Genomic DNA, 12,842 nt, shown 5'->3' with positions numbered 1-12,842 from the left:
GTATAAAATACAATATTGAATAAAATTTGTAGATCCATGGAATCTATATGAATAAGAACTAGGAAATATAACGTGACGAATTTTTTCAGCTAAAGAGAAAGTTACAAGAAAATTTGCAATTCCCAATATTTTCTTATTTGCCACTATGTTTGAGAATCTTCGAAGGTATTGAAACCATTCAGAAAGCGTTGGAATCGTCGGTAACGAATGGAACATAAGACTCGATAAATTAGCAAGGAACAAACAGAAGGCAGTAGCTGAACCTAACTATTCCATTGAAAGCTAGGCAACTTCCGCGTGTATCTTCCCCGAAGTAACAACCACCCAAGACTTACGCGTTTAAACTGTGCATTCCGCGTAAGCAGGACATAGAAGGAAACAAAGAAGAGAGGGAGGAAAGTGCCGCGAGAAGGGAGGTCTCTCTCGGTGAGACTCAGAGACACTGAACGTCGATGGCTCGCGCGATAGATCCATGCACGCGGGTTACCTGGCGAGGTCTATGCCGATCCACGGGGGATTCCTAATTCCCATGCAAATCAGCCAATTTATTTGGTAGACCGGCCTCGAACGATTAGGCTAATGCGAGCCGTTCACCCCACCACGGCCGCTCGTAAAATCGTGTTCTCTGCTCCGTTGAGACTTTAATTCGCGGCTTCTTCTGCCATCGAATTGGCCACGGTGGTCTCGCCTTGATTAACAACGATCCTCTCTATCGTGAATCTCTGGGATCCTCGCTCTTTCGTCCGAACGCTGTCGGCCGATTGTGTAATTACACGTAGGAAAAGAAGAAATAACGAAATTCGTCGTCTTTCATCGATGAAATCTTGATAAAAACCAGAATATAGCACTTCCTCTCGATTACTATAATCCGTGATTATTGAATTAGTGCAGAAATTACGATATACGTATATATGTATAACACCTTATATATTAATTAATAACTTTGTTATTAAAATTCGTTCGCAACATCTAATCTTACCAAAGAAATAAAGTGTACCGAGTTTTGATCAGGGATCGTACATACAATTATCAACACGCTCTATGATTCGATACAGTGTCGAAGAATTTTGTTAGGAAGGATTAGAAGTTACGGTACGCGAAAGAAATTTATGGCCAGTCGAGATTCCTCGAAGATCCCGCGATCGGCAGCTTGCGCGACGATCGACGCCCACGTGGCGCGCGATCTGCCGACATTCTCGAGGGCCCACGGAGTCAGGAAACGTCGGCTGGAACAATGGACGGCACCGGTGATATTCTTAAATCAGACTCGCCGATTAACGATACCCCCGCGGCCCCGTTATAGAAAAACATGCCGCGCCGGCACGCAAAGCCTTCTTCGACGATTCTCTTTGAACGGCCGATCGCTAGAGACGCACGATCACGACCATCATAAGTTCAGCATTTAAAGAAACAACGATATTTTAGGGGTATACAGTTGGAAACGAATGGTATAATGGATTTTCAATTTTATCGACTGCAAAAATTCGACGAAGAAATTTTCCTTCTAAGATTAAATACGAGTATTTGCGCTCTTTCCTGTTCATTTCAAGCTTGAATAAAAAATTTCTTTATCCGCTCACTCGGCTATTAGGAGTAAGGATTTGTAGACGTGCGCGCTTCAACTCCATAAAATCTCGTGAAAAACGTGTTGTTAAGACAATCGAGCGACATAAACGATAAAACGACTAAACAGATTCCGTATTCCAGCAATAAAATGGCGGAAATGGCTGAACTATTTACCAACGCTCCCGTTAATGGGTTCGACACGTTGATTCCACGCGATAATACCATAACTAATGCTAACTAGTACTACATTACACAAAGAAACCGGTAATTCTAAAAGATCTTCTTCTTGGACGTTCCAACACTTGACCACGATAAAAACGAAACTTATCCGTCAGTTGCATACGTCTTCGACACGCTTGGCTTAGTTGAAACGAAATAGTCGTGGAAATGGAGAAAAGACGTTCCACGTTCGGAAGTTACACTGAATTCGTGGCCGTGATTCATGAATATTTATATACTTGCCTTTTAATCTAGTTCCACGAGACCGATTGTACCGCGCCACTGGGCCGACAAAGTACGAATCATTATGTCCGGCCCACGCATTCTTTCCGCGGCGGTCGGAGCCTCGTCTCAGCTTCTCTTTTTGATCGTGGTCTCTCGTCGAGGCGGCGGCTGCTCTTCGCGTCGACCGGCGAAGAAGGAGGAACGTCCGCGAACGCTCAGGGAAAGAGGACCGGCGACGAAGGACGAGCCATCGGGAGTCGAACAGAGCAGATAAAGAGGGAACGATCGAGGGGCAGAAAAGGAGATGGCAAAGGCAGAAAGAGGGAGAGAGGACCGGCTATACGCCGGCTGCACCGGCGGTCGAGGTGGTCCGAGCTCTGCTGGTGGCCTGCTCTCGCACTTACACACTCGATCGCACATTCGATCTTGGGTCGCGAGGCATCGCAGACGACCTCGGACCCTACGTCACCAGCTACGTGGAAAGGGGCGGCAGACTAGTCCACGCTGATCGAAACCGGGAACTGGATCGGCGGGGAGAACCGTTTTAGTCCTTCGTGTCTAGCAGCTGAATAGTTTTTGATCGAAACTTGGAGTATTTCAAAGCCTATTGAATGTGTCTTTGGGGACTCTGTTGATCAAACATGGTGGGAAATGTTTGGGGATAAAGATTTTTTTATACTGCTCTCTTTAGTTAAAATGTTGTGCATACAAGTAAAGTCCGGATTAGACGTCGAAAATTGGTAATATGATTCGTATCAGCTTTCAAAGTTACGCTTGACAATATACTTGATATATTCAGAGAGTTCAGAAGGGGACTGATTACTGAAATGAATGGAAATATACATAAAAATAAAGTAGCAAGAAACGCATAAAAGAATGTAATATTATCTTCCTACGTCTCACTCCTTTGCATTGTTCTCCGCGTAATTAAAGCATCCTACGGAGAAAATTACAGTACGTACCATCAAATCCTTTTATCTAGTATATTCAAATAAAGCGTCGTTAGACGAAGAATGTTTACCATAACGATTACGGTCGACAGCTAGCAAGAGGAAGGATCGCAATCTTTTCCATCAGAGCCACATAATTCCGTTCGATTATCGAGGAAGAGGAACCGTTAATGACGCCTAGAACGGTTTTCCCTAATGAAGCGCATAGAGATCGCAATTTACGCACGTGTTTCCATCCACTAACGAGAGTCATTACTCTCTCTCCTTCTCTCTGGAAAGCAAGAGATGCCGCTGTGCTGCTGGCGATCATTTTCCCAGATGTATCACGCGTGAGAAGGACGCGAGATATTTCGCGGAATCGGTGAAACATGGCGGCGGACAAGTAGCCACACGAACCTGTCGCCGAAGCTTTAGTCGGGTATAGGGGCTAAATGCATAAGAGAGAAGAGGTTTCTAATCGCTGTGCAGCCGAAGGTTTCCACATATCCGATCATCTCGAAGCGATATCTGGACATGAAGCTGATTAAAACTGTGAAATATCGTCACGATCGCGCAGCTGCGGCTACCTCCTCGTTACGTAACACAGCCGGATTGATAGCTGCGACAAGATTGTAATTACTAGGCCTAATGAGCCTGGGACGCGATCGATGATCGCTCGTAATTTCACGAAGATGGCTGCCAGCCTGACCCGCAAATTCCGTTACTTCGACCGAGCATTAGAACGGGAAAAAGAGAGAGGACGAAGTTAGAAAAGGATCCGTAACCTTCTACGAAACCGGAAACACGACCCCGCTGGAAATAGCCTGGTATGTAATTCGCGCGATAATTTCACTCTTTCCCCGTCAGTATCTTCTCATTACGCGGCGCGTAATAGAGACGAAAGTGGCGGGGATCGAAACGAGATCAAGATAACGCGCAGCGATCGCGGCAAGATCCGCGGATCGTAGACAGAGATCGATCGAAGGGGTAAAGTCTCAATCGTAATAACGAATGGTTCATAGCCGCGGAGCCGCTGACCCGGCTTCTGAGGCGGCGTTGACCTCGACCGGTCAAGATACTCGCCCGCGATGTTAGAACGGCTAATTAAATCGTAAGAATCGCGCGTGAGCGAACGATTCTCTATGGTCATCAGCAGAAATGCCTTTCTACGGCAATCTTCGGTCATAGCGAGGACGAAGCTCGTACGTGGCATAAATGACTCCCGTCCATTTCGGTATACGACGCTTAAATATCTTCACATTTGTTATTTTGATCGCTTTTAATGGCTTCGATAGCAGACACGCGTGCGCGGAAGCTCGTGTAAATAAGAATTCAATACACGATCCATATGCGCGTACGAAACTTAGGGATAACGGTGCATCGAACGTGATAATAATTGATAGTTCATCCCAATGGTTGGCCAGCGGACGAGTTTGCAATTTTGGGTTAATTACAGGCGGCGTGCTGCAATCTCGAATCGCCGCTGTGTCGAAGCTGTATTTATCTCGTCAATCGGAGGTATACACGAGAATCACGTTCGGCTGATCGTAGCCACGAACCCCTGACGAGGGATGGAATTTCGTAAAAGTAATATCTCACCTGATACCAGGTGATACCGTGCGAGTTCGTCTTAAATGTGACATAAATTTACTCTTCGACAGGAGATTCTCGTCGATGGCTATCTTAAGTCCTTCCTAAAATCTCGACACCCTCTCGAAGTATACTTAGAGCGCCCTTTTTAGGGATTAAACGCTATTTGAAATTTCCAAATGTCTCGTCCCCGTGCCTATCAAGATGAGACTCTCAAGCATCGACTTCAAAAGGACGAAACTGAAAACACGAGTATCTATGGTATTTCGTTTCTATTTTTGATGAAACCAGTCGAAGCAAACCGCAACAGTAACGGACGTATTTTTACGACCTGGACAGAGCAGCGTCGGCTTGAGTATTAGCGACAGATGCGTAGCTCGTAGAGCCAATTTAACGGTTGCCACAAAAGCGGATCGAGCAAGCTGTAGGATACGTAGAAAACGACTCCGAGGTCGCGCGAAGAGAGCAAAACGAGAGAGAAGGGAGGAGCAGGGAGGGGCAGAGGAACTGCATTAAATCTCACCCTCTTGTGGCACCCTTGCCCCTGTACGCAACACGTCGTGTGACGTGTATCGCGCTCACAAAAGAAACCGACCTGATCTGCGACCCAGCAGAAAGAGAAAAAACATCAGTGCACGGGGTGTTCCCTTTGAAACGATTTTCATGGTTCGCGATTGCTTTTGTTGGACGAAACGGAAACGTGTCGCCGACGAGAATCACGCGGTTTAGAATGCTTTCTGTACGCGATCAACTTTTTAGACGCATCGTTGCTAAATTTAGGGGAAGAACCGCTGCGCGCTAATTTCGAAACAGAGTTGCTAAATTAAGCAGCTGGATTCTTCATCCGAATAGGACGCTTTTTATGGTTTATCGAACATGAGCCGGGAATCTAAAGCCTAGAACATATTAAAATATGTTAGAATCATTTTCAGAGATAAATTTCGTAAGAAATCATAATATTTCTTTGAAGCTATTATGACTTTGAAAACTTTGAAACATCTATCGAGTGACGAATCTCGAAGTTACTCGAAACACCGTATGCACGACACAGAAGTATGCAGGCACGCGTGTGCACGCAGAAAGAACAGAATTCGTTCTTGCGGTTGACCTATCCTGACCCAGCCCTTTATAACATCAACGCGTCGTCGCAGCATAGGAACGTCGACAAACATCGTGGATGTCCCTCGATCGCCGAGAGAACACAATGGCATTGCTCGCGTGCAGACACCCGTCTCAGCTCGCGCGTCTCTCCCGCGTGTCCGTCCACTTCGAATAGATACGTTTTCCTCGGCTGACGTGAGCGTGCACGCCTCCTCGGGATCGCGACAGCCTCGTATGGAGTAGAACCGTGGACCACGAACGACGAACGGGAAGAAAGAGGGTTGTCGACGTCAGACAACGAATGGGAAGAAGGAGTAGTTGCGTGTGTGTCGTACGTGGAATTTGACGTGGAGTGTGCTCGATGCGAGTTCGGCCACAATAGCACCGGTGATTGCAGATTCGTGATGATATTCGAGTCGCGTAATTGGTTAGGCTTAAAGGAGCCTAGGATTTTAGAAATTTTCGATTGATCTTGTTCGAAAGGGTTTACTCGGAAATATCTTTGTAACTGTTAAGTGTAATAGGTTACGTTTATCAAGATGAAAGAAACGTTAGGAAACTTAACGCGCACCAGGAAGACGAGAGAGAAAGGTTTTCAAGGCAGGAAGCACGCGGTGAAATCACGCGATTCCTCCAGGTTGCCGCTGGCAGCTAGGTTAAATCCCGTTGATCGTAGTCGGCATCCTTTGACGACGTCCAGTTTGTACACGGTACGTACGAATTTAAAGGATTTCGTGAAACCACGTCCGACGAGAGAGCAGAGCGTATCCTTCTCTCTTGGAGCACAGCTTGAGGCAGGATGAAGACGTCCAGAGCTTCGTGGCAGCTCAAGGTCTGCCACTTCTCCCTTCTCCTGGGAACGATTCCTCTCCCCTCTGCTTCCTCTCTTTCTCGCTCTTCCTACTACCTTCGTCTGTCCTTCTCGTTCCTCGTTGTCTCTGAACATTCCTCTCGCTCTCTTCGGCTTCTCTCGGTTTCTCCCTCTTGCTGTTCGTGCCGCCCTCGGCGGTTCGGCGTTCACCAGAAAGAGACGAGAAGCAAGAACGTGCCCGAACGAAGAGAGGGGCTGAAGAAGGATAAGACGTGGCATCGCCAAGCGAAAGGGAGTGGAGGGATGACTAGCAGAAAACAGGGAGGGGGCAGGAACCCAACCGACTGAAATAATAGGTTGCGCCTGCGCGCTCATTAACCTTTATACCTTGCCAGGCTACAAGCACCACCGACCTTCTTCCTTTCTTCCTGCGATACACGCCGGTATATCTTGGTAGACGATACGTGTGTTTGCTTTGCCATGATCGGGCACACATGAGCCGCCGATTTCTCCACAGTTCGACTCTCACCACCTTTTGTCGGGGTTGCGTTTCGTGTCTGAATCGACCAGCCGATCGGAGCTGATTGGCGAGCCTTCAACGTGGTATTATGACGCGAACCTTCGTGATTTGAGGATTTCATGTTTTTGCGCTCGAAAAGAGTTTTCTTTTTTTTTTTTTTCAGTGTAAGATTCGGAGTCGACGAGAAGGGTTAGGGTTACGGGGATGGAAGATCAGCGCGGGTAATTGAGAATGTGAAAATGTTTATTAATCGCAGCAAACGAGAACCATCTGTCGCGACCTAAATCGTGGGTTCTTAATCGATGATTAATGGAAATTTCAGGAGCGAGTGAAAGGTTCTTTAAAAATGAAATCTGTTTCCAGGAATTTAAAATTGCAACAATTTATCTCGACATTACATACAAATCCTCGATCCAAATTTTCAGCCTTTCGTAGACTCGCTTTGCTCTAAATTCGAGCCCAGTACGTCCAAGCGTCTCCGGTTAATTTCACTGGTCCTAGTTACAGGTTGGGTCTGAATTTTTCCAGTCACCGGGATCTGTTTCGGGGATCTGAAGGCGAGCACGACTAATGCGATCGTGGATGCCAAGGGTTGTATCATGCACTGGAACGCGTGTGCGTGAGCTGGAACGAAAGATTACGGTTGCTCGAAATGCAGGACGAGGAACGTCGGCGTCGAACGGCGTGTTTACGGATTAAGCCTTCTCTTTTCGAAGATTATGAGAGTTTCAATGTTATAAACTGCGTCTTTTATCTTTATAACAAACGTACGATACTTTTGGATTAAACGTCGTATACAATCTTTGGGAATGGCATAATGGACGAAAACTACTATCCACGAATCGACCTCAAAACTATTAATTTGGCATCATTTATGATTATATATAAATTTCAATTCTGAATGAAATAAAGCTTCGTGGCATTCTTGAATGATAGGAATTTGTCAATGGATCGTTCGTTATATTTATTTCTCCCATAATTTACAAAACACATAAATGATACCTGAATAACGATATGCTATCGATCTATTGAAAAGACAGATAATTATAAATAAACTCGATCCTGTAGAATTCAGCGTCATTGAATTTCCATCGAGCACGCGGTATAAGTACTCACGTGTGACGAAAACACGAGGTAATCACCGGTCATAAAAACGCAGAAAAATTTCCATAGCACAAGCCGATCCATAATAAACCTCCACGTACTTATGTATTATAAATTATCGTAATATATATATATAGAGAGAGAGAATCGACGTCTCGCATCGGCTACTCGAAGAAAGAATTAATCAAGCGGCGCAAGCTGGTCCGCCTCTACGTCGAATTCCACGGCGCGACGAACGCGATCGCTTATCGATATCGTTTATCGTCCGATCGTTATCCTTTGACCAGCGCAAAGACACGAGTCGAAGGCGCGTTCCACGGTGGCGAAATTCGTAAGGGATTTGATCGATTCCAGCTATTCCGAGACGCGACGAGACAAAGGAGGCGCGCGCGGTAGGAAGCTGATCGCCGGTTGGTTTCGTACACCCGAGCCTGTGCGCCTCCACCTGACAGAGGCCCACAGATTTATCACTGTGTCTACCCGAACCAGATATCATCTCGCCTCCACCGTCCTCGTGTCCCGTCATACGTAATCCCGCCGCTCCGACAGCTCATCTATTTATGTAGCATTTCTTTTCTCCCTCTTCCTTTCTCCGTTCTCCTTCCCACTTTTTTCTTTCCTTCCCCTCGACTCTTCCTTCAGCATCACCTAGCAACCCCCTGCCAGGTACGCTCTTCCCTTGAATCCATACCTGTTCTTTCTGCCTCTTTTATTATTATGATCTTCGTGTACAGCCTGTTCGATCGACTCTGTGTGTTTTGGGTATGGCGCTTGGATTATTTAAACGGCGCAAGGGAATTAATTTTTGGAATTCATGCACCACGTCTTATGCAAGATCTGGAGGGGCCTGAGAATGGTTTGTTCTAGGACCGTGTGCTATAATTTAGTTGGCGGGTACAGGATTATGGAAGTGTTTTGGAAATTCTTTATGGAAATTATATTACATCGCTGTATTTATTACGGTATGTACGTAATAACTAATTAGATCCAACTGTTTTATTTCGTGTCGTTTAGTACAAATGTACGCTTCATTGAAAATACAATAGTACGTAATTCCAAAGGGAGGAATAATATAAAGTATTCGACTATATCGCCACTAAAAATTTGGTAGTTGTCGATTGCAGCACGTCGAATCGGCGTATCACTATACCATTCTATTACAAAATGGTCACAGCGAACTTCGTCGTTTCCGCTCTGCACGCGTTCACTTTCACTGATTACTGCACTCAACTGCAACAGCAACGAAATACGTTTCCGTTAATGCAGTCATTTTTTAGCCGACGCTGTACTTTCGTAAAAGATAGCGTGTTATTAAGTCGAAGCGGTTTCTCCGGCTCGCTTGTCCGTCCTAATCTTGATCGAACACGAAAGTACGACAGACGGAAAGAAGAGACGTTACGTGATCGAAACAGAACAAGTTCCGCTCGTGTCCGTGAAAGGTTTCGAAAAATGAAATATTGTTCGGTTTAGGCGAGCTCGTCCATCAAACGTGGACGAAAGCTTTAGCAAACAGGTAGCAACAACCTCGGTATCAACTGGATTCGAAGGATTACCAACTGGAATTAACTTTATAACGACGACGGATATAAAATCATAGGATTAAAGGTGATACTTATTTAAGCATCGTAAAATGCACGCGACTCTGGTATTAATGGGCAGCGAAACGTGTTCCAACGAGCCGTAAAGATTAGGAGCGCCATTATATGACGAACAACAACATTCCTCTTCGCTACACTCGTTAAGTGTCTCGTACTATCTTTTAATTTATACTCGGTGTTATGGCAAAGGGGCAAATAGTTGGAAATCGAACGACTAGATGAGCAGCTTTCTCATACAATAGAATTTGATCTTTAAGATATTACGTACATTCTTAGTATTTTATAGTTTCTTGCAGCTATCTTCCATTGTTCTTCATCTACGACTAACATTTCTATTGAGACAGAAATACATATATGTCTTTAAAGGATAATAAACTATGATATTTCAGATCAATTGAATTGTTTGCAAGCGTGAAGAGAAAACTAAACGGCACAAAATATCGCGCATATCCTTTGACTGGGAAGAACTCCGGAAGTCGAACAGAGAAGTAACGAAGCGTGAAAAATACGCGTGCAGATCTGCATATTTATACGCGTGTTTCTATTATTACCGAGTCTTTTCTTTCTTGTCGGGAGACCGCACGTATATCTCTTTATGAACGAACCTTTCCGGATGAAGAGGTCGCGGACGAGTTTCGCTTCGTAAAACGTCTCGATCGCCGAGCTAAATCGCTTAATCTGCGGACGATTCCCAACGTCGGCGGCCTGTACGCTGTCTCTTCTATTTAGCTTCACCGGATGTCGACCGGCTGTCAGATTTCTGGCGATGGATCGCGGCTCGCGGAAGATATATTCGACGTCCTGCTCGATCGAAGTGACAGATACAGTCCGTTTGATGATGATAAATCGAACCGACAAAACTATTTGACGAATTTTGTATTAATGAAATGATTCACTCAATAAGACTTCCGCCACGTTCCACAATGCAAATATAATTTAATTGCATAAATAAACATTTGTTTTTAGGAACTTGATATCGACTATAAATTACTTTGAGACCCAGTCGTCGTTTTGGAGAAAGGAAATTGGAGATCTTAATTTACATATTTTTTCCTTATACCCCCTTATGTTCATAAATTTCCCAGACTGTCGTATTTATGACGAGTGAAAGTTTACGAATAACGTCGCAAGATTTCTCCTAGTGATTTCTTTTCGTCGTTATCGCTGGCCTATACTTTCCTAAGTAAACGTTGCAACTTGATTTACCCCTTGATAGATTTGAGCATTACGATCCAGTTTTGACACGAAACACTGCAATTGGAAATACGATCACGGTAAAATTATAGCTCTGTTAACCGACTACCTGGCCGGGTAGGCTTCTATGCCCAACACCGGCGTAAAATGCGATCGTCAATTACGTTGTAGAGGTCTAATTGTTCGCGCGTGTTTTCAAGGCTACACGACGAGATTACAGCGTACTAAATGTTTGCATATGGTTCCTAACGCGCAGGCCACACCCACGCGAAGCCCTGGATTAAAATCTGTCGGCTGGTTTCTCTCGTTATCGCGCGGAAAGTAAGATGTTCGTGAATAGCTGACGTCTCGACCGATTCGATCCGCTCGAGCGGCTATTATCGTTTGTCGACTAGCGTTTTCTGACGTTGATTACCGCGTCGGCGACTTAATGCGTCTGTCGCTCGCGTTTAAGCGACCGTTGAAAATGCAACCACCGCGACACTACGCGCGACTGCGTCCGATCGCGACCACGAAACTCCGTAACAATGAAATAATGGTTCGTTTGATGTGGACCGCAGCTCGTATAAACGTTCCTGGTTTATGAAGCTGGCAAAAACTTAGCCTTGAGAAATTGCAATTAACCATCGAGGAATCGAAACCTTGGAAATCGTGTAAGAGCAACACAAAGCCAGTTTTAATTATACAAAGAATAGCTGCGAGGCTATTCTTGTGCAATGGTCGGTGAAACAAAACGTAAATGCGAAAGTATAAAGGAACTAGGAAAGACTATGAGCAATTGGGTAGAAACCTTGGTAGTCGTGAAAAAGCAGATGTTTCAATTATACGAAGAATGGGCCGCAAGGCCGGTACTTAAGAACTCTTGATGTGACGATTAGTGAAACAAATTGTAAATATAACAGTACAGTGAAATTAGGAATAACTGTAAGCATTCCAGACAACTGAAAATTGTTAATCTTCGTGCCAATAATAGTCACTATAAATCGACAAAAAAGATTTCACTATTACCTCGTCGATTCTTCTTTGATCTCAATATCAATATAAGTTGCCCCATAGGCTGTACGATAACGTGTTTAATCGTCACACTAAGCGGAGCAATGTTCACGACTCATATGGAAAATGTAATTAAGGCGAGGCTACTTATAACAGTTACTCAATACTCTTGGACGAACGGTTAAAGACAAGATATGCATTAAGTGGCAAGCAACGTGATCGAGGACCACGAAACGCAAATCGACGAGCGATGATAATCGCGCGAGTAAGACGTCGGATTTTGGCCGGCCGTCCGCGTTTCGTCTCCCCCTTAAACGGTTCTCGAGCACACCGGACGAGAGAGAAGCGAGGATCGCTTGGGTGGAGACGCGAGAGCAGCCGAAAGGCTTCGGACGAGGAACGGTGTGTGACAGCGTGTAATCTCGCCTTAGCTTCGAGCCTCGCCGAAATAACAGGTTCCTCTTTCCCTCGTTCAACGCGATCTTCTCCCTCTTCCTCTTTTTTCCTTCCTTTCTTTCTCTTCGTTCGTTTCTTCCTCGTCGTCGCGAAGTTCTCCACGATTCTTCGCTGATCGCTGGTCCTCTCTCTTTTACCATACGCTGTACAAAGTTACGATTTCGTGTTCGGAGACATTATTAAGCCAGCAGCGATGGCGTCATCGATGCACGCTCGAATCATCGTCCGGCGAATCGGATTCTTAATGTTCAACTGCTACACGTAGTTCACGCTCTCTCAGCGGACCTGAACGCCGCGATATCACCTGTAATGATGAATTTATAAAAATACACCAACGCTCGTTGCAGATGCCGAGATGCTCAAGTTCTTGACACTATAGCTGTTGCAATTCCAACCAATGGTAATGCAACTTTTATCTCGACGTCCATAATGTTGAGATACGGTAGAAATAATCGGCAAGAAATGTAAACCACAAGGTTCCAATTGTTCTCTACAGGTCATACTCTGGGAATACAAAGTAGGCTTCCCGTTTTAAT

At 45.1% G+C, this 12,842-nt stretch overlaps 1 protein-coding gene across 5 annotated transcripts in view; it reads left to right on the top strand.

Moving 5' to 3' along the window:
- The window catches only part of LOC138178104 (uncharacterized), a 99,112-nt gene that overhangs the window by 42,946 nt on the left and 43,324 nt on the right, over window positions 1–12,842 (top strand). The window lies entirely within an intron of this gene.

The sequence above is a fragment of the Bombus flavifrons genome, chromosome 1, assembly GCF_040668555.2.
Source record: "Bombus flavifrons isolate JBK064 chromosome 1, iyBomFlav1_principal, whole genome shotgun sequence".
NCBI classification, from domain to species: Eukaryota; Metazoa; Arthropoda; class Insecta; order Hymenoptera; family Apidae; genus Bombus; species Bombus flavifrons.
This window is presented reverse-complemented; position numbering and strand designations above follow the sequence as displayed.